This window comes from Oryctolagus cuniculus, chromosome 16, assembly GCF_051225735.1.
Source record: "Oryctolagus cuniculus isolate XC-2025 breed Fujian yellow rabbit chromosome 16, ASM5122573v1, whole genome shotgun sequence".
Lineage (NCBI taxonomy): Eukaryota > Metazoa > Chordata > Mammalia > Lagomorpha > Leporidae > Oryctolagus > Oryctolagus cuniculus.
Genome location: NC_142882.1, coordinates 92,300,366 through 92,319,170, shown reverse-complemented (window position 1 = coordinate 92,319,170; position 18,805 = coordinate 92,300,366). Strand labels below are relative to the sequence as shown.

Here is an 18,805-nt window from a genome sequence, read left to right as displayed (position 1 = left end):
GCAGCCCGGAGGCCTCCTGTCGGCGTGCTCAGTCGGTGGCCACAATGAAATCCCCAGGGCGCACAAGAAGAGGTGTTTCCCTGTGCCCGGGGCTGTGGCTGCTCCCGTGTTCCTGCAGTTTTTGTCGTTGGGTTTGGCCCGGGAGGAGGCAGATCTGCAGCTCCCAGGCTGCGGCAGCTCCCGTCTAAATATAGCGGCTGTCCGTGTGGGTGGAAGAGGGAGCCGAGTGACCGTACATGGCGTGCTCTGCCCGCTGGCGGCCGTGCCCCCTGCATGCACCCTCCCTGGGGCAGGCCTGCGCCTGGACTGGCTAATCTCCGGATCAGATTCACCACTGTGTGCGTGTGCGTGCGTGTGTGTGTGTGTGCATGTGTGTGGTCTCTCTGTGTGAAGCTTCTAAATTTGCTCACCACTTGAGACAGGTGTTTATGCTCCAGTATCAGTGCCACCGTGTTTTTCGTCCAGAGACGTGACCGTCACTGGAGTCCCCGGGCCCAGCCCTGGGTGGGGGTGGCCAGAGCGCCTCCTGGGCCCACAGTGAGAGCATACACAGCCTGGACCTCCCCCGTGGCCCCCTCACTTCCTGTGCTCCCCAGGTTGGCTCTGGAATGTGATGGGGGTCCAGGAATTACCCCACGGCCTGCTGGGATGAGGGGATCTGCATCACCGGCTGCAGCGTCAGAAGGAATCAGTAAATTGTTTGCCTAGAAGTCGTCTTATTTTGTGATCCTGTCACATTTGTGGACAGATAACATGATGAATACAAAGAATTCCCATGTGTTCTTCACCCAGAGCCCCAGCTAACACGTGCACGTGCACACACACACACGCGGAGCCCAGCGTCCCCGCCCCCAGGCTGCCATGGCAGAGGCTGAAGATGGGACCAGGAGCCATGCCCCGCCCCCTCCCACACAGCGCTGGTCACTGCTGCTACTTAGATTCCCTGGGCTTTGGTGTCCTCTGCTACGTTTTGCAATTCTTACCTGGCCAAGTGCTCCTCTGTGTCTGTGAAACTCAGGGTCCCCTCCCCTGTGTGCTACAGGCGAGGATCTTGCCGGGGCCTGGGGATCTCTCTGTCGGGCCCAGGTGCCAGCCGGTCCCCGGGGTCTCAGTGCCAGAGAGGGGCCAGTGCGGACCACAGATAAGGGAAGCCCCTAAGGCAGGGAGACCCGAGTGGACAGGCCCCAGGCAAAGTGGGTCCCTGTGTCCCTGGGCGCCTGCGGCTTACCCCCAGTGGCCCCCATGAGTGACTTGGGGGAAGCCACAGCCGGACAGCGGCCTGGCTCCGGTGCTGTCTGGAGCCGTGACTCGACTCCGGGACTTGCCGAGCCTGCACCGGCTCGGGTGCTGCCGCCCCTTCCTTGAGCAAGGCTTGCCCAGCCCCTGTGCCCTGCTACCGCGTGGCGCTAAGGAGCCAGAGTGCGAGCCTTGGATTCCGGTTTCACGGTAGGCAGAGGGAGCGCCTGGCTCCGACCCTGCGTGCCCTTGTTCCAGTGGGAGCTTCAGGATGTGGCGCGGTGTTCGTGTCTCCAACGCCTTCCCTCTGTGTTGGTCGTGGTGGCTTTCATTTAGGGAAGCCAGAGGGCTTTGACAGGTAGGAGGACGGGCTGTTTGGGGCTGAAGGTGAACAGAGAAGATTCGGGTTTCCGCCTTGCTGAGCCTGGCAGAGGAAGGTGCAGGGGAGCTGGGTCAGAGAGGCTCCCACGTTCAAACCTTGGAAATGTGCTCGTGAGCGGAGTGGGGCCCTGCCTTTGCTTTCCCGTGGCGGGGTCAGAGCCGGAATCGCCAGCTTTCCGGATGCTTCTGTGCTTGGCCAGGTGGGAAGCCGGGGGAAGGCTCCTAGGGAGCCCATTGTTGCTGATGTCAGGCAGGGGCCTGTCCAGGGAGCCCTGGGCTGTCCACACTGCAGTGGTCCAAGTGGCCCGGGCATCTGTGTCCCAGAAGCTCCTGGGGCGACTCCAGGGGCTGAGGGCCGGGGACAGCTGTGTGTCAGGGGCGTCCCCCAGCCGGTGTGCCCCTGCCCTCTGTGGGTGCGTCCTGTGTGTAGCACTGCTCTTCCCTCGTATTGGGCAGCCTCACACCCTCGAGTCCTGCCCCTGCTTCTCCCTCTGCAGATCTGCTGTGCCAAGGGGAGAGGCAGACACCGCGCGGCTGCGGAGAGCAGGGGGAAAGGCAGAGTCGAGGGTCTCCGTGCCGCACGTGGGACATGGACTGAGCCCTGATCTTGCAACTCCCTGAAGCCCCACAGAGCTCGTTCTGCAGGCAGGTGAGGCCAGGCCCAGGCCTCGGCCGTTGGCTCTCCTGTGGCTGTCCCCGGTCTGGGGTGCCCCCCTCAGCCCTCTTCTCCCTCTGCGGCGGGCCTAGTCGGCTGGTTTCGGTTTAGTTTGTGAACATTGGTGTCTCCCACTTCACACAAAACCAGGCACGTCAGAAAGCTGACCTAACCACCAGCGTGGGTGCTCGCACCCTAACCCCGCCTTTCACTGCCAGCACCGAGGAGCCCCTGAGAACTGGGCTCCCGTTTGTGTTTTAAACCATGACTGGGGTACCGCCCAGGCAGGGCCCGGGCTCCTGGTGTTGCCGTGAGGGACAGTGAGAGGAGCTCCTGAGGCGGGAGGGGTCTGCCTGGACGCACAGCTCCGGCGGGGCTCAGTCTAAGATAGACGGCCCCGCTGCTCTGGCGTCTGCGAGTGTCGTGGTGGCAGGAGGCGAGCCAGGAAGGAGGGAGAGGCGGGGCTGAGCTCTGCCCCAGGGAACCAAACCTCTGCGAGAATGCCCAGTGGCCCCAGGACTCCCCCAGGCCCACCTCACCCTGATCCTCCAGCCGCGGACTGCGGGGTGACACGGCTGAGCATCCATGGTGTGGGGCTCGGCACCCCGCACTCAGGTCTGCTGGGCGGCTGTGGGAGGGGCTCTGAGGCCGTGCACAGGGCTGTGCTGGCCACTGTGTCGCCCCCCAGCTCCTGGGCCGAGCTTTCCAGGGTGAAGTCACGTCTGGGAACGCTCTTCCGGGAGTCTGTGCACATCAGATTGAGCGAGTTGATCTGACACAAAAAGAAGAAGATTGAAACCCATGCACACTGAGGGTCTCGGAAAAGTTCCCTGGAAGTGCGTTTTACGCACAGACTCTGCAAGGGCTTCCTTGCGTTTTTCAGTTGGAATTAATGTCCAGTTCATCGCACCGTCTGGAAGCCCTGCTCAGCCTTGCACCATGCGTGGTGCGTCTCCCTCCTCGCTCCCTGGTGACTCACGGTCCTGACTCAGCTGATTTGTTTGCCAGCAGGAGACAGAAATGCCCGAGTGCACCTGAGACCTGTTGTGTGAGTGGAGCGGGGGTGGTGGGGGCTCTTTTTTTTTTTTTTTTTTTTTTGGACAGGCAGAGTGGACAGTGAGAGAGAGAGACAGAGAGAAAGGTCTTCCTTTGCCGTCGGTTCACCCTCCAATGGCCGCCACGGCAGGTGTGCTGCGGCCGGCGCACCACGCTGATCCGAAGCCAGGAGCCAGGTATTTATCCTGGTCTCCCATGGGGTGCAGGGCCCAAGCACTTGGGCCATCCTCCACTGCACTCCTGGGCCACAGCAGAGAGCTGGTCTGGAAGAGGGACAACCGGGACAGAATCCGGTACCCCGACCGGGACTAGAACCCGGTGTGCCAGCGCCGCAAGGTGGAGGATTAGCCTATTGAGCCACGGCGCCGGCCTGGTGGGGGCTCTTACGTGGTGCCTGGTGCCGTCAGCAGGCCTGGGCCGACTCTCGGACTTGGGGGCGAGAAGGGACCATGAACGCTGCCTGGGAGCCAGCGAGAGCAGGGCAGAGTGGCAGGAATGGGGACGTAGGGGCGTGGTTTCAAGTCCGTGTGTGTGTGTGTGTGTGTGTGTGTGTGTTGGGGTGCAGTGAGTGACGGATGGATGCAGGTCCTGCCAGGGAGAAGAGGCATGGGCAGGTGTCAGAGAGGGCATGGCACCAGAGGCCATGACATCGTGTGACAGGTGAGGGTGAAGGGTCAGTGAAGACAGCCGAGAAGTAATGAGGGGGCTTGCACCTCTCTGGCGGTGGAGGCCCCACGGCTGGTGCAGTCGGCGTCTCCAGAGGCGAGAGTGTCAGGTGCAGGAACTGGGGCCGGTCAGCGACACACTTAAAGATAAACACCTAAATGGGTGCCCTGAGGTGTGGGCATCGCAGAGCCACTGAAGGGGGTATTTTGGGACTTGTATCTGACCCCGAGCTATTTAGGCAACTTAACTATTTTCAAGCAGGTAAAATTAGTTGATGTATTTGGCAAAACTTAGGGCTTGTTTTTAATCTGGGTTTTCCTGCCAGCTGTGTGCAGCCAGCATAAATACGCTGCAGGGGGGCGGCCTGGTCACCACCAGGCCCTTTGCGGCCTAAGAGCAGGGCAGGTGCAGGAGGTGAGGCGGCCACAGGCCCTGTCAGTGGTGTCGGGACGCTGTTTGGTGAACGGGGGTTGGTGATGTGTCTGTGACAAGCTGGGACAAACTAAGAAAGCACACAGCGTGCAGCGTGGTGTTCTGGGGGCGCTTTCCAGGTGCGCGTCATTTGGCCTTTGGGCTGTTGTTGGGTCGTGCGCGTCCTGGGAGAAGGCGCCCAGGGGGTGACCGTGCATCACGCCCTGTGGGGTCCTCCTCTGTTCTGCAGACCTGGGAAGAACTGGGACCCGGCCACCGGCTGCCCTGCACGGCGCAGGATGTGGGGTGAGGACACCAGACTGTGCATCCTGCCCATTTGAGGTTTGGATCGCGGACCACAGTCCACCGGCATTTTGTTACTGTCTGGACCCTGGACTGGTCTCTGTCCTGAGCGTGAGTGTTCTCAGTAGTCTGCTCCCAGTTCAGATGACCTCCCTCCTGGGGTCCGTGGAGGAGAGCTGACGGGCAGGTGCACTGTGGCCTTGGCATCTCTGCAGTGAGTGATGGAGTGGTGAGGGTGTGGATGAGGCCACGGATTTCGAGCTGGGGCACCTGGCACCAGTTCCTCACACCCGGCGTGGTTCCACTGTGGTACTGGGCTCCACAAGGGACAGCAGGGATGCCAGGGCCCCTCAGAAGAGGAGGAACCATCGATCCAGCCTGACCGGGATGAGTGATCACTTGAGGAACTGTGAGCTCGTTTAAAGGGCTCAGTCCTTCCAGCGTAGGGCACACCCTGGACCCGTGGGCTGGGCCTCAGTCTCGTGTGCTCCGAGTCCACTAAGAATTGACGAGGATGTTGATGGCCAGACCTTCACTGCTGCCCACAGTGAAGAGGTCAGCAGCTCCCCTTTGCTCTCTGTAAATGTTTGACTTATTTCCCTGAAAATGCGGCTGCTCCTTCTCTTCATGCCCCACGTCTTCTGCCACATGTGATTCACACAGTACAGTTAAAGCCAGCAGACCCTGCCACCCAGACTGGGGACAGCACAGCAGCCTCCTGGTGAAGAGGGGAGCAGCCCCCATGCTTGCCAGGGACAAAGGAGAGGGCACCCAGAGGAAGCCGAGCAGCCACAGCTGGTGAGCCCGTGTGCAGACTCCTCCTGTGAGGCCAGACAGCAACGCTCCCTGCCCATGGCCAGCGTCTGTCTGGGTGCACTGTCCTCTGCGTGGGCAGAGAGCAGCGTGGACTGTGCTGGTGAGCGGTCGTGGCCGGCTCCCTCCAAGCTCTGAATTCTCTCGCGTGCCCTGGAGTCTTTTCCTTGTGGTCCTTTTCCTCTCGTGTCTCGGACGACTCGGTGGGGCTGTGCCTCTTCCTTCCAGAGCAGGTCCATGTCGTGTGCCGGTTTTGACACGTGTGCTCCTCCGTGTCGTCACCTGAGTGCATTCCCTGCCCGCCTCGCTGTGGACAACTCCAGGCTCAGAGTGTCCAGCGCTGTGTTGTGAATGGCAGGCGCAGTCGTGCAGCTGGGCTGTGTCACTCAGCCATCTTGCGTAACCGAAACCTCAAACCTAGGGTGTGGCGGCCTCCCTCGGCCGCTCCCTGAGCCCGGCAGCACATTCCGCCGTGTGGCCTGAGGGTCACTCCTTCAGGTCCCAGCGCGAGTCCTTCCGTGGCTGGCGGCGTGCACTGGGCGCGATGTCCTCAGCTGCACGGACAGGACTTCGCCCCTCTGTCTGCTGAGTGATCCTGTGAGTGCAGACACTGCCCCTTGTTCCTGCGCTCTGTCCGCGGCGTAGAGGTTGTTCCCACAGTGTGGCTCCTGGGAATGGTGCCACCACGAAGCAGTGGAAGTAACACAGAACAGCGCTTTGGGGTCCTGAGTCCGGTTCTTTCGGATCACCACGCAGGAGCGCGCTTGCTGGGTCATACGCGTGGCTTGTTTTTTCTGAGGAACTTTCTTGGTGGCTGTGCCATTCTGCCGTCCCACTTCCCGCTTCTCCACCCCCTCGCGATGCTCAGCACATCTGTGGTTTTGACCCCAGCCCTCCTGGCGGGGGTGGAGTGGGGTCTTCCTGTGGTTTGCATTCGCACTTCCTACTGGTCAGTGGTGGTTGCTGGCCACTTCGTGTCTTCCTGGGAGAGAGGCCCACCCCAGTCCTGCAGATGCCTGGGTCAGGCGGGACACGGCGTGGGCTGCGGTGGGCTTGGCAGAGCTCCCCGTCGTGGGCCTGGCTCCTGCTGCCCGCTGCCCGGGGGCAGCGGCTCTCTGTGTGCCCAGCCTTGCCCAGGTGCTTCCCAGGGGCTCAGGGATCTGAATCTCCTAGGGAATCGGCACTGTGAGAAGCTTCCAGGTGCGAAACAGGAAGCACCGGAGCTTGTGAACGGCGCAGGGACACTCAGCTGGGACTCGTCCACCGGGCCTGCCTGGGCGTGGCCGGAGCTGGGCCACCCTGAAGGACTCTGAGCGGGAGACATGGCCTTGGGCTCTAGGAACACCATTAAATGTAACAGAAGTAATTAGATTTCAGTGCCTTGTGTCGGAAACAAGTGTGGAGACTTGTGAATTTCTTAACATACGATATTCTTGATGTTTTTTTAAAAATTCTGTTTATTTATTTGAAAGGCAGAGACAGGGCAAGAGAGAGAGGGACAGAGAGATTCTCTTGCGTTTCACCTGTAAATGCTGGATCGGGGCCAACGCTCAGCGCCTGGAACTCACGTGAGTGCCTGGGCGCAAGTGCTGGGGCCATCTGCTGCCTCCCAGGGTGCATGCTAGCAGGACGCAGAGCCAGCACTTGGGCCAGGCTCTCCCCAGTGTGGGATGTGTGTCTCTAGTGGCATCTTAACCACGGCACCAAGTGGCCGTCTGCCAGTGTGTGCGTGTTATAAGTTGATACAGTCTTCCACAGTGAGCGGCTGTGCCTTGCCGTCCGTGGTACGGAGGCGTTGGTGCCCCGACTGCCCTCTGTGTGGCGTCCCTGTCTGTCGCCTTTCCCCTGTGGCACCCTTGTGTGCTCTGGACATGCTCTGCTGTGGAACTGTGGTCCCGGATCAGACCTGACAGCTGTCACTCGGTGGGGGAAGGTGTGCTGCCTTTCGCAGGACGGTCGCATCCGCAGTGCCCTGTGCTCGGTGAGAAGCACTGGCCTCTCGAAAGGTTCAGGTGTCAGCAGGTTCTGCTCTTGGGCCCCAGTTCCCCCTCCCCCCCCACCCTCTCTTCCGGCTGGCGGCAGGAGGCACGCAGGGAAGGCGGGATGAGAGCCTGAGTGAGGAAATCCAGGGCTGGCCCCTGAGCCTGCGGCTCGGGGGAACCCCCATCACCCCCGCCTAGCCTGGCTGCTGTGTGCCCCTCCCAGACCTGCCCCCGCCCCAGTCAGCTAAGCTGGGGCAGCACAAAGAACCTTTCCTGAGTGGGCCCCTCCCCTGCGACTAGGGGGAGTTTGTTTTGCTGCAGCCAGGCCGACAGGTGCCACGGTCGGCTGCGGGACACACAGCCCGGTGCTCGGTGCCCGGGTCCTGCCCGGAGGGCCCGTAGGTGGGCTTCAGGAGGACGCGTGTCCTTCGGGGACTTTCTGCCACCTCCGCATTCTCTGAATTTGCCGATGTGGTGCAGTTCAGCCGCAGGGGAGGTGCAGTGGGTTTTCCTGCCTTGTCCCGGCCAGGCCCCGCTCGCCGTCTCGTGGGCAGGGCTGCAGTGCCGGGAGCGTGGGCGCAGCCCAGAGCACCGCTTTCTGCCTGAACCCCGGAGCGCGCGCGCAACAGAGGTTGGTGAAGAAAGGATGGCAAGCAGCTTCCTCTGCCGGCTCTGCCCTGCCCAAACCACGGGCAATCCCCGAGATGGCGGAGCCCTGGCCCCTGAAGCTGAGGCCGCCCCTGCTTACCGGGAGAAGCCATGAGCAGAGCAGGGGACGCCCCGCACGTGTGGCCAGTGCCCCTGAGCACCACCCCGACTGCAGCACGTGGCGTTCGGGCCGGAAGAGGCAGGCCAGGAGCCTTCTGAGCCGTCCCCTTGCCTGGGGTCTCTGTGGGATGCAGTGTAGCCCGCAAGTCCCAGCGTGGGTCCCTGGAAACGCAGCCGCTGCAGCCAGCACAGGGCCCGCCTCTCTCTGCCACTGCTCCTGCTGCCCAGGAGGGCGCCCCCTGCTGCAGGCGGGCACCTCCACTCACCCTGTTTTCTGGGGAACCCGATCTCAGCACTCTGCTCTACCTGCAGAAGGGAATTGGGATGGCCTGCTGTGTGTGGTCATAAAGATCAAATAGTTTGCATGTGTATTGCCCCACCCAGAGCAAGGTGGAGCTTCTGCGGTCAGCACTTCTCCCCTCCCAGGGAGGCAGGCAGGCGGGAGCGCCTGTGAGGAGACGCTCACCTGTGCGCACCTGCTACCCAAGGTTCCTGCAGACGGGGAAGGGAGGAAGGCGCTGTCGGCTCAGAGTCCAGGCCGGCAGAGGAATGTTCTCTGCACGCTGGGTGCGCCCGGCACTGTACTATGGGCCCCTGTATGTGTCATGTAGATCCCTTCCAGCCAGGGCTCTGGAGCCCCTGTCCCACGTGACCCCCTCATTTGCCTTCCTGGAAGGAGGAGGAAAAGCCCCTTCCTCGGGCATGGGCAGCGACAGCACCCTGAATGACACAGGGACTTGCGGTGGACTTTGAGGTCATCCTAGAGACCCGAGCATGGGCGGGAGGGAGGTCACAGGGGCCAGACGCTGCCGCTGCCCTGCAGAGTGAGGCCCGGCCATCGCGGCCACGCCAGGGCTCAGCAGCCTCTCGGCGCCTCTGCTGGGTTGTCTGCCCTGTGCTGTCTCCCCCACGCCCGTGGACTTGGATCTTTGGACTGAGGTCCTGCTGCTGTGAGGGCTGTAAGTCCCCGCTTCCCCTCCCGCTGTGATCCGGAGACCTGCCCAGCCAGCCACCGCCTGCGGGGCCTGCTGCCCGTGTCCTCTGGTGCTCAGGTCAGTGGCTGGGGACTGCTCCCTCTTGGGGTCCTCCCCGCTCCTCGTCCCTGGGACCTTGAGGGCAGGTGGGGACCAAATGCCGCTCCAGCCTTGGGGAACGGCTGAGGCTGAGCCAGGCCAGCCAGCGGCTATTAAGGGCGGGGGAATATGGGAAGGGTGAGAACTGGCTCTGAGGCTCCCGGTGTGGTCGTCCTGAGGGGCACTGCTGGTCAGGCCCTGGGCACCTCCCACTCATGCCCCCACGGAGGCCTCCGCGCTGCAGGTGCAAGGCCGCTGGCAGGTGAAAGCTCTCGCCGGGAACCGGGCTGCCTTCTCGTCACAGGCTGCTTTGCGGTTGCTCTCCAGGGGGCTGTGCTGCCTCTCCGTCCGCCCTGCTACCCCAGCTTCAGCCTGGCTGCTGAACACGGACATGCGGCAGTCTCTGCTCAGCCGCTTTGACGGCGGCTCCACCATGCGTGGCCTCAGTGAGTCTGTCCTTCCCTGCGTTCGGCACAGTGGGTCTGAATCTGCAGGCTGGGCCTCAGGCAGCGTGTCTTGGCAGCTCCGGCAGGCAGGCCTGGATTAGGGTCCCGGCCCCTTCTGTCTGACAGTCACTGATCCTGACAGCGGGATAATAGCACCTCCCCCGTGGCTGTCAGGCAAACCTAAGGAGAAACTGAGTGTGCTGGGCATGTCGCTGGCCTCCCACCAGTCCTGGTTCCCTGCTGTGTAGGAAGCCTTACCTGGGGTTGCCCAGTGAGGGGCAGGGCTGTGACACCAGAATGCCACAGAACCAGTCTGGCCGGTTCTGCCTGGTCCTGGACGCTGGCACCTGGGGGCTCTTACTGCTTGCAGGTAGTGAAGTCTCAGAGCACTGAGGCCTGGGGCCCTCCTCTCTCCATGGGAGGACGTTCAGAGCAGCTCCCCTGCCAGAGCTTCGGGAAGACGTGGAGGCCGCCACGGTCATCCTGTGCCCGCCCGACTCTGACTCCTTCAGCCTCCACACAGTGGGCCTGCGTAGCCCACTGGAGCTCCTGCCCCTTGGGGCGAGTCCTGCAGGGCCTGCAGCAGGTGCCAGTAGGGCTGGTTTGGAGGGGCCTTGGAGCCCCCGCCCCGTCAGCCCAATGGTGGCTGTGTCTCAGGAGACAGGGTGCTCACCCGGATGGTGGCTGTGTCTCAGGGGACAGGGTGCTCACCCGGATGGTGGCTGTGTCTCGGGACAGGGTGCTTAGCGCAGCTCCGTGCACCTGGGGCGTCCCCACAGGCCACCGCCGCCTTCCTCGGGCTCGTATCTCTGCTCCGCGAGCATTCGCCTGAGCCTCTCACTGCACACGTCGTGCTGCCCAGGGGCGTCCATCACGCCGTGTCCCCTGGTGCTGGACCAGTGCCACGGAGGGATCTCCCTGGTGAGTGCTCACCGTCCACTCCGAGACGGCCCCTCGGAGGGGAATCGGGGAGCCTTGGCCGGGCGAGTGAGCCGGAGCCGTGGGGCGGTAACTTTACACGCTCTGCGGGTCTGCGGTGAGATGTGCAGAACCCATTTCCTGTGACTTAGTTGTTTGCAAGTGCTCACACGCTCTTGACTTGGTTCTTTAACGTACTCCCTCCTATAACACCTGTCCCTTAAGTTTGGTCAGGCTGGTCTTCATTAATTAAATGTTGCTTCTGGTTATAAAAGTGTATGTAGTATTTATAGTGACCCCAGAATTAGTAGCTTCTTTTCCCGCAGAAGCTTCGCAGCCTCAGTGTTAGGTTTGGAGGCTCGCCTTCCTTGTAAGGAGCAGACTTCACAGCACTCTGGATAGGCCCGGCGAGTCAGTAAGGTCTGGATGCTGTGGGGCCTGCAGGGCCCAGGGTGTGCCTGTGAGCCCAGGGCGTGAGTCCCAGCTCAGGGTGTGCCTGTGAGCCCAGGCTGTGAGTCCTGGCTCAGGGTGTGCGTGTGAGCCCAGGGCGTGAGTCCTGGCCCAGGGTGTGCGTGAACCCAGGGCGTGAGTCCCGGCTCAGGGTGTGCCTGTAAGCCCAGGGCGTGAGTCCCAGCTCAGGGTGTGCGGGTGAGCCCAGGGCGTGAGTCCCGGCTCAGGGTGTGCCTGTGAGCCCAGGGCGTGAGTCCCGGCTCAGGGAGTGCGGGTGAGCCCAGGGGGTGAGTCCTGGCTCAGGGTGTGCGTGTGAGCCCAGGCTGTGAGTCCTGGCTCAGGGTGTGCGTGTGAGCCCAGGGGTGAGTCCCGGCTCAGGGTGTGCGTGAACCCAGGCTGTGGTCCTGGCTCACGGTGTGCGTGTGAGCCCAGACTGTGGTCCCGGTTCAGGGTGTGCGTGTGAGCCCAGGCTGTGGTCCCGGGTCACGGTGTGCATGTGAGCCCAGGCTGTGGTCCCGGCTCAGGGTGTGCCTGTGAGCCCAGGGCGTGAGTCCTGGCTCAGGGTGTGCCTGTGAGCCCAGGGCGTGAGTCCCGGCTCAGGGTGTGCGTGTGAGCCCAGGCTGTGGTCCTGGCTCAGGGTGTGCATGTGAGCCCAGGCTGTGGTCCTGGCTCAGGGTGTGCGTGTGAGCCCAGGCTGTGGTCCTGGCTCAGGGTGTGCCTGTGACCCCAGGGCGTCAGTCCCGGCTCAGGGTGTGCCTGTGAGCCCAGGGCGTGAGTCCCGGCTCAGGGTGTGCCTGTGAGCCCAGGCTGTGGTCCTGGCTCAGGGTGTGCATGTGAGCCCAGGCCGTGAGTCCTGGCTCAGGGTATGCGTGTGAGCCCAGGCTGTGGTCCTGGCTCAGGGTGTGCCTGTGACCCCAGGGCGTCAGTCCCGGCTCAGGGTGTGCGTGAACCCAGGCTGTGGTCCTGGCTCAGGGTGTGCGTGTGACCCCAGGCCGTGAGTCCTGGCTCAGGGTGTGCCTGTGAGCCCAGGGCGTGAGTCCTGGCTCAGGGTGTGCGTGTGAGCCCAGGGCGTGAGTCCTGGCTCAGGGTGTGCGTGTGAGCCCAGGGCGTGAGTCCTGGCCCAGGGTGTGCGTGAACCCAGGGCGTGAGTCCCGGCTCAGGGTGTGCCTGTAAGCCCAGGGCGTGAGTCCCAGCTCAGGGTGTGCGGGTGAGCCCAGGGCGTGAGTCCCGGCTCAGGGTGTGCCTGTGAGCCCAGGGCGTGAGTCCCGGCTCAGGGAGTGCGGGTGAGCCCAGGGGGTGAGTCCTGGCTCAGGGTGTGCGTGTGAGCCCAGGCTGTGAGTCCTGGCTCAGGGTGTGCGTGTGAGCCCAGGGGTGAGTCCCGGCTCAGGGTGTGCGTGAACCCAGGCTGTGGTCCTGGCTCACGGTGTGCGTGTGAGCCCAGACTGTGGTCCCGGTTCAGGGTGTGCGTGTGAGCCCAGGCTGTGGTCCCGGGTCACGGTGTGCATGTGAGCCCAGGCTGTGGTCCCGGCTCAGGGTGTGCCTGTGAGCCCAGGGCGTGAGTCCTGGCTCAGGGTGTGCCTGTGAGCCCAGGGCGTGAGTCCCGGCTCAGGGTGTGCGTGTGAGCCCAGGCTGTGGTCCTGGCTCAGGGTGTGCATGTGAGCCCAGGCTGTGGTCCTGGCTCAGGGTGTGCGTGTGAGCCCAGGCTGTGGTCCTGGCTCAGGGTGTGCCTGTGACCCCAGGGCGTCAGTCCCGGCTCAGGGTGTGCCTGTGAGCCCAGGGCGTGAGTCCCGGCTCAGGGTGTGCCTGTGAGCCCAGGCTGTGGTCCTGGCTCAGGGTGTGCATGTGAGCCCAGGCCGTGAGTCCTGGCTCAGGGTATGCGTGTGAGCCCAGGCTGTGGTCCTGGCTCAGGGTGTGCCTGTGACCCCAGGGCGTCAGTCCCGGCTCAGGGTGTGCGTGAACCCAGGCTGTGGTCCTGGCTCAGGGTGTGCGTGTGACCCCAGGCCGTGAGTCCTGGCTCAGGGTGTGCCTGTGAGCCCAGGGCGTGAGTCCTGGCTCAGGGTGTGCGTGTGAGCCCAGGGCGTGAGTCCTGGCTCAGGGTGTGCGTGTGACCCCAGGCTGTGAGTCCTGGCTCAGGGTGTGTGTGTGAGCCCAGGCTGTGGTCCAGGCTCAGGGTGTGCGTGTGAGCCCATGCTGTGGTCCTGGCTCAGGGTGTGCCTGTGAGCCCAGGGCGTGAGTCCCGGCTCAGGGTGTGCCTGTGAGCCCAGGCTGTGGTCCTGGCTCAGGGTGTGCGTGTGAGCCCAGGGCGTGAGTCCTGGCTCAGGGTGTGCCTGTGAGCCCAGGGCGTGAGTCCCGGCTCAGGTTGTGCCTGTGACCCCAGGGCGTCAGTCCCGGCTCAGGGTGTGCCTGTGAGCCCAGGCTGTGGTCCTGGCTCAGGGTGTGCGTGTGAGCCCAGGCTGTGGTGGCTCAGGGTGTGCCTGTGAGCCCAGGCTGTGGTCCTGGCTCAGGGTGTGCGTGTGAGCCCAGGCTGTGTCCTGGCCTAGGGTGTGCGTGTGAGCCCAGGCTGTGGTCCCGGCTCAGGGTGTGCATGTGAGCCCAGGCTGTGTCCTGGCTCAGGGTGTGCGTGTGAGCCCAGGCTGTGGTCCTGGCTCAGGGTGTGCATGTGACCCCAGGCGGTGGTGGCTCAGGGTGTGCCTGTGAGCCCAGGGCGTGAGTCCCGGCTCAGGGTGTGCGTGTGAGCCCAGGCTGTGGTCCCGGCGCAGGGTGTGTGAACTCACCCCGTGCGTCCCAGCTCAGGGTGTGTGTCCACCATGCTGTGTTCCTCTGTGTGCCCCAGATCTGCTCTCCCTCACCTCCAGTCACACTCAACTGGAAGGGAGGCTAGTAGTTGGCTGTGTGCTTTGGGCTCTGCATGTAGCTCATGGAGCTGGGCTAGTGAGGCAGCACCGTGTGTCCAGGCAACCAGAAAGCTGCTTCGGTCTTACTTTGTGTGGGATGGAATTCACGATTTCACAGCGTGGCTTCACTGAACGCTGCGGAAGTATGGTCCTCTGGGGCCCTGTGAGCCTTGCATCTGGGCTACACTTCCTGTCTTCCCTGTGCCCACAAGGATGCTCGCTGCTCCGGGTGGCCGAGGGTGTGTGGCATGTGACGCCACACTAACCCTGGATGTGCTTGGTTCCTGCTTTTCCGGGCTTCCTCCCTGCCTCTTGCTGTCTCTGTGTTCGTGCACAGGGCAAGTAGTGCTCGGCTCGCTCCTGCTGCCTGTGGGAAGCCCCGAGTCTGGGCAGAGTGGAGATCCCTCAAGGGGGCAGCGACTCAGGGAAGCAGGGTCTCGGACAGGACCAGTGTTTCTGTGTCTAGTGGTACCGTGAGCCAAGACCCCTCATCGGATCACCTGTCGTCATCCCATGAGCTGTGGCTGTTACCTTGTCTCACGGCTTCTCTGGTTGAGCTTACGCTCCCTCTCTGATGGGTGCAGGTGCTGAGGCTGGCCCCACCTCCCCGTGGAATCCTGGTGAGCAGAGCCACTGGCCCACCATCCGTGTGCCGGAGGGAGTGTGCACAGGCTGCGTTGTGGCATTGTCGGGTGTGGCTGTGTCCCAGCTGCGTCCTGTGGCAGCCAGCATCCATGGTCACTTGAATGAGGCAGTCTAACTTCTGAGTGAACAAGCAGCCCCGTGTCCCACCATCTGCATGCTGGAGGGAGTGGGCGCAGGCTGTGTCGTGGCATCGTCAGGTGTGGCTGTGTCCCAGCTGCGTCCTGTGGCAGCCAGCGTCCGTGGTCATGTGAATGAGGCAGTCTAACCTCTGAGCGGCCACGTGGCCCCGTGTTGCTGCGGCCGTTGTTTCTCGTCCTGTTCTGAAGTTGGGCTGTTCCTTGCCTGCTCCCAGGGACTGCAGGGCCTCTTGATGCCCGGAGACTGGGCCTCCGGAAGCTCCGGGAAGAGATGGCTGGACAGATCCTGGTGCCTGGGCTGCCACCTGTTGTTGAGTGAGCTCCGGTGTACTTAGGCCGAGAGTGCTGATTTGTTCTTCCTTGGATAAAGGACTTGGGGCACCAGGGCACTGGGGCAAGCCCAGAGCGCTGGGAAGACTCTCGTCCCTGTGTGTGGGTCCATCCGTGCTGCAGCTTGAGTGCAGAGCACAAGCTGGGGTGTCTGCCGAGCCACGTGTCACTGTAGTCAGGGACACGTGGGAGCCAGGACAGGAGACAGCCACAGGCTCCTGGAGGGGACATCGCCCCCGCCTGCTGGCCCTGCTCTCCAGACCCCTGCTGTAAGGAGCGGCCATGTCCTCTGGCTTCTCGCTCTGCAGGGTCCAGGGTACAGGGCTGGGGTGACCACTGGGCTGCGTGTCCCTGTACTGACGCAGGGCTAGCTCTGCCCACCTTGCCGTGTGCTCCCCTGGCTGTTATGAGATGGCAGACACCGAGGGGCTGGCTCTCCACTGGCCCTGACTGGGAGCCTCTCCTGTCCACCGTGAGATCTGAGGACCCCTGGCCTTTGCTGATTGGGCGCAGGTCATAGAGGAGGATTGTCCGTGGCCAAGCCATTGGTCACTCCTGGAGTCCGCTCGGCCTTCCTGTCTGCTCTCACCGCACACCCCCACCTGGCCAGATTCCTGCCCGTGCTGCTCTGCCCTTGTAGAGGACGCGCCGTGAGGCTTAGGGGGACGGGCTGTGCAGGTGAGAGGCCCGGGGTGCTGCTGGTGGCATCTCTTGGTGACAAGGGGACTTGGGGAAGGCTGCAGCGTGGCTGTTGGCTCTTTCCCCTGAGGACAGTGTGGAAAAGTCCACACGAAGCGGCCTGGTGTCGCGGAATTGTGTCCTGGACAATTGTATCCATGTCCTCTGGTTTGTCTTCACGGCAGCTGTGTGAGGTTGTTAGGATTATCCTTCTTTTAATTACACCATGCGTTTTAAACATCTATTTTTAGGCAAAGGGATCTGGCATAGTCTAAATATCAGGGTCAGAAATAGAATAAAATATTCAGATGGATTCAGGCTTTGCGTGGGTCTGGGGTTTGGCTTCTCAGTGTTTGGCTAACGGCTTGAACTATCCACAGAATCCTTTTAAATGTAACGGGAAGGGCTGCAGAGAGAGTGAAATACGTCGTAGGACGCAGCCTTTTAAATACAGTTAGAGCTTGGGAACGTTAGCCGAGGACCGAGGCCCCCGCAAATCCACCACGCTCACCTTGGGGCATGGGAGAACGGATGCAGAGCAAGCCCGGCCTCCTGAGGGCTGGGTTCCACCTTAGCAGTCCCCATGGCGAGGTCGGACAGCGGCTGCCGTCCTGGGGCCCAGGGCCACCAAGGTCACTCCGTCCCGGCTGGCGGATGCGCAGGGGTTCTGTAGCCGCTTCCCAGAGAGCTCTCGGTGGTCAGGGTCACCAGAGTTGGCTCTAGAAGAGTGCTGGAAAGTGGGGAGCCGCTGGCGTCCTCGAAGGAGGCTGAAGCGGAGCATGACTGATGGAGGCCGAGCCCCGTGGGGTGCTCTGTGGGGTTAGCTGGAGGCACGGCCAGCTGGCTTGTTCTGGTTTGAGTCAGCTCAAGTTCCAGACTGGTGGTCGAAGATACTTTTTGGAGCAAGTGAAGAGTGCGTTTTCCCTTGTGGTTTACCCTCAGTGTGAATTGAGCACAAGCAGCGCCCAGCTCCGCATGGGGGGACGGCACTGAGAGCATGAGAGGCCTGCCTGTACCGAGAGGTCACCCACAGCCACCTGTGTCTGCACACGACCTCGTGTTGGGCAGAGGAAGGAGCAGGAAAGGTGTTCGGAGCTGCCAGGCGCCAACTTCAGGAGCCGCCGTCACACGGACGCTGTGTCTGGTAGCGCCATCCGTGCAGGAAAGAAGGGGAGACACACGTGGGCCTTCACAAAAATCAGGAGGGTGGGGCGTGCAGGCAGGAGGCGTCGGACTGACCAGTGGAGGGGTGAGACTGCCTTGGGGGTTGCTTGTTGTTTAGTTTTGATTTTGAGCCAGATAGTTTTACATATTCAGAAAATAAGGTGGAATGGAAGAAGAGCAAGAGAGAAATGGTGAACCTGAAAACCAGAAACAAGTGCACCTATGAATCAAGTGGATTCCACAGCCACCAGGACACAGGCGTCATTCGGATGGCTCTCTGCAGTTTCCTGGCCGTGCATCGTACGTGGAACGCGTTGTAGAAGAAGCTCCTGGCTTCGGATCGGATCAGCCCAGCTCCCGCCACTGTGGCCTTGTGGAGACAGAACCAGTGGGTGGAAGACGTCTGTCTCGCTTTGCCTCTGTAACTCTGCCTTTCAATAAGTACATCTTTAAAGTGTGTTTCTTCAGGTGTTGAGGTTCTGAGAGTCCTAGGGATGAAGGCGCCTGTGCTCACTCTTGGGCGGCATCTTGTGAGCAGCTCACTTTCAGGTGATGCGAGTGTGCGTGTGCGTGTGCACTCACACGCACACATGCACACGCACACACAGAGAAGTTGAGGGCAGCTCACTGTAAATTTGCTTCTCTGGCTTTTGAAGGCTGGAGATTTCCAGCTGCTTCACATTACTGGTTCTGTACCCACAGGGATGGCTGAGTCGCGGCTGTGTGCCTGGCCTTGTGCCCTGGGTATGCAGTGAGGAGGTACTGTGTGCAGTACTTGGCGACGGCCCCTCCCTTAACAGAGGAGGCTCTAAGTCTTGAAGAAGCTGCTTCGAGGCCGTGGCACTTTGCTTGGGTGTTGTGGTGCCAGTCGTTGGAGACTGGTGGTGCTTGGGTGGCTGAGCTGCCGAGGCTCAGGTCGCCAGGGCCTTCCAGAACACGGGCACAGGGTTGCCCAGTGGTCTCCGGTGACACCAAGTTGTTGATCTTTGACCTTCACCCCAGGCGTTGTGTGCTGAGTAGGGGCTGGGTGTGTCTGGTGCTTGTGGCTCCTAGGGTGAGGGACTGAGAGTGCCGGGAGCACTCAGCACCTGACACACCCTGCGTGGTCTCCTGCGTCCGGTCCTCCGTAGAGTTCACGTGTCCTGATTCACAGCTGCGACCCTGGGCCTCGGAGCAGGCGACTGCTGCTCAGAATAGGATGATCATTGCAGGCTGCAGGTGCAGCACAGTCTGCTGTAAGAATAGGGCTCTCACTAGGTAGACGTCATAGCCCAGTGAAAACTGCCATCACAAGTAGGACCGGGAACTGGCCATCACTTTAAAAAGTCATTCAAAGGAAGAAATCGTGAAATGTGACATAGACATACCCGAATTCTTTTAAGCATACACAGAAGCACGTTAATTCTCCAGTTCTTTGAAGCGGGCGGGGCCGTCTCAATCTGTCTTCTGTGCTGTAGCAGCATCTGAGACCGGGAGGTCTGTCTGTGAAGCAGAGGCCTCGTAGCGCACGGTTCTGGGGGCTGAAGTTCCAGATCTATCCAGGTGCACGTACAAGACCACTTGGCACCAGCCTGCTCTCAGGGGAGCTCCTCCCATCCTGGGAAAGCTGCATGAATCTTGAAGTCCCCCCTCCCAACACTCTTGCCTTGGGCACCAGACTCCAGCATGGGGTTTGGAGGGGACAGCATGGGCATGGCTGCTGTGTCAGTCTGCCGTGGCTCCCAGCCCAAGGGTGCCTGGCCTCAGGGGGGAGGGTCTGAGATCCTGCCAGTCTCCGGCACTCGCCGCACAGTGGGACT

The 18,805-nt window shown here is 62.1% G+C and overlaps 1 protein-coding gene across 16 annotated transcripts in view; it reads left to right on the top strand.

Annotated features, from left to right (window-relative positions):
* COBL (cordon-bleu WH2 repeat protein) overlaps nucleotides 1–18,805 on the top strand; it is a 184,951-nt gene that overhangs the window by 30,651 nt on the left and 135,495 nt on the right. Inside the window, exon 1 of one of the 16 annotated variants that reach the window (XM_089315988.1) lies at nucleotides 1,430–1,594. The exons of 12 other annotated variants lie outside the window; for them this stretch is intronic. The gene's annotated coding sequence lies outside the window, so the exon portion shown is untranslated. Of the gene's footprint in view, nucleotides 1–1,429; nucleotides 1,595–5,950; nucleotides 6,119–6,648; nucleotides 7,090–9,262; nucleotides 9,324–18,805 lie in introns of those variants that run through there. 3 more of the 16 variants (XM_089315990.1, XM_089315992.1, XM_089315994.1) reach the window with 3 other exon arrangements.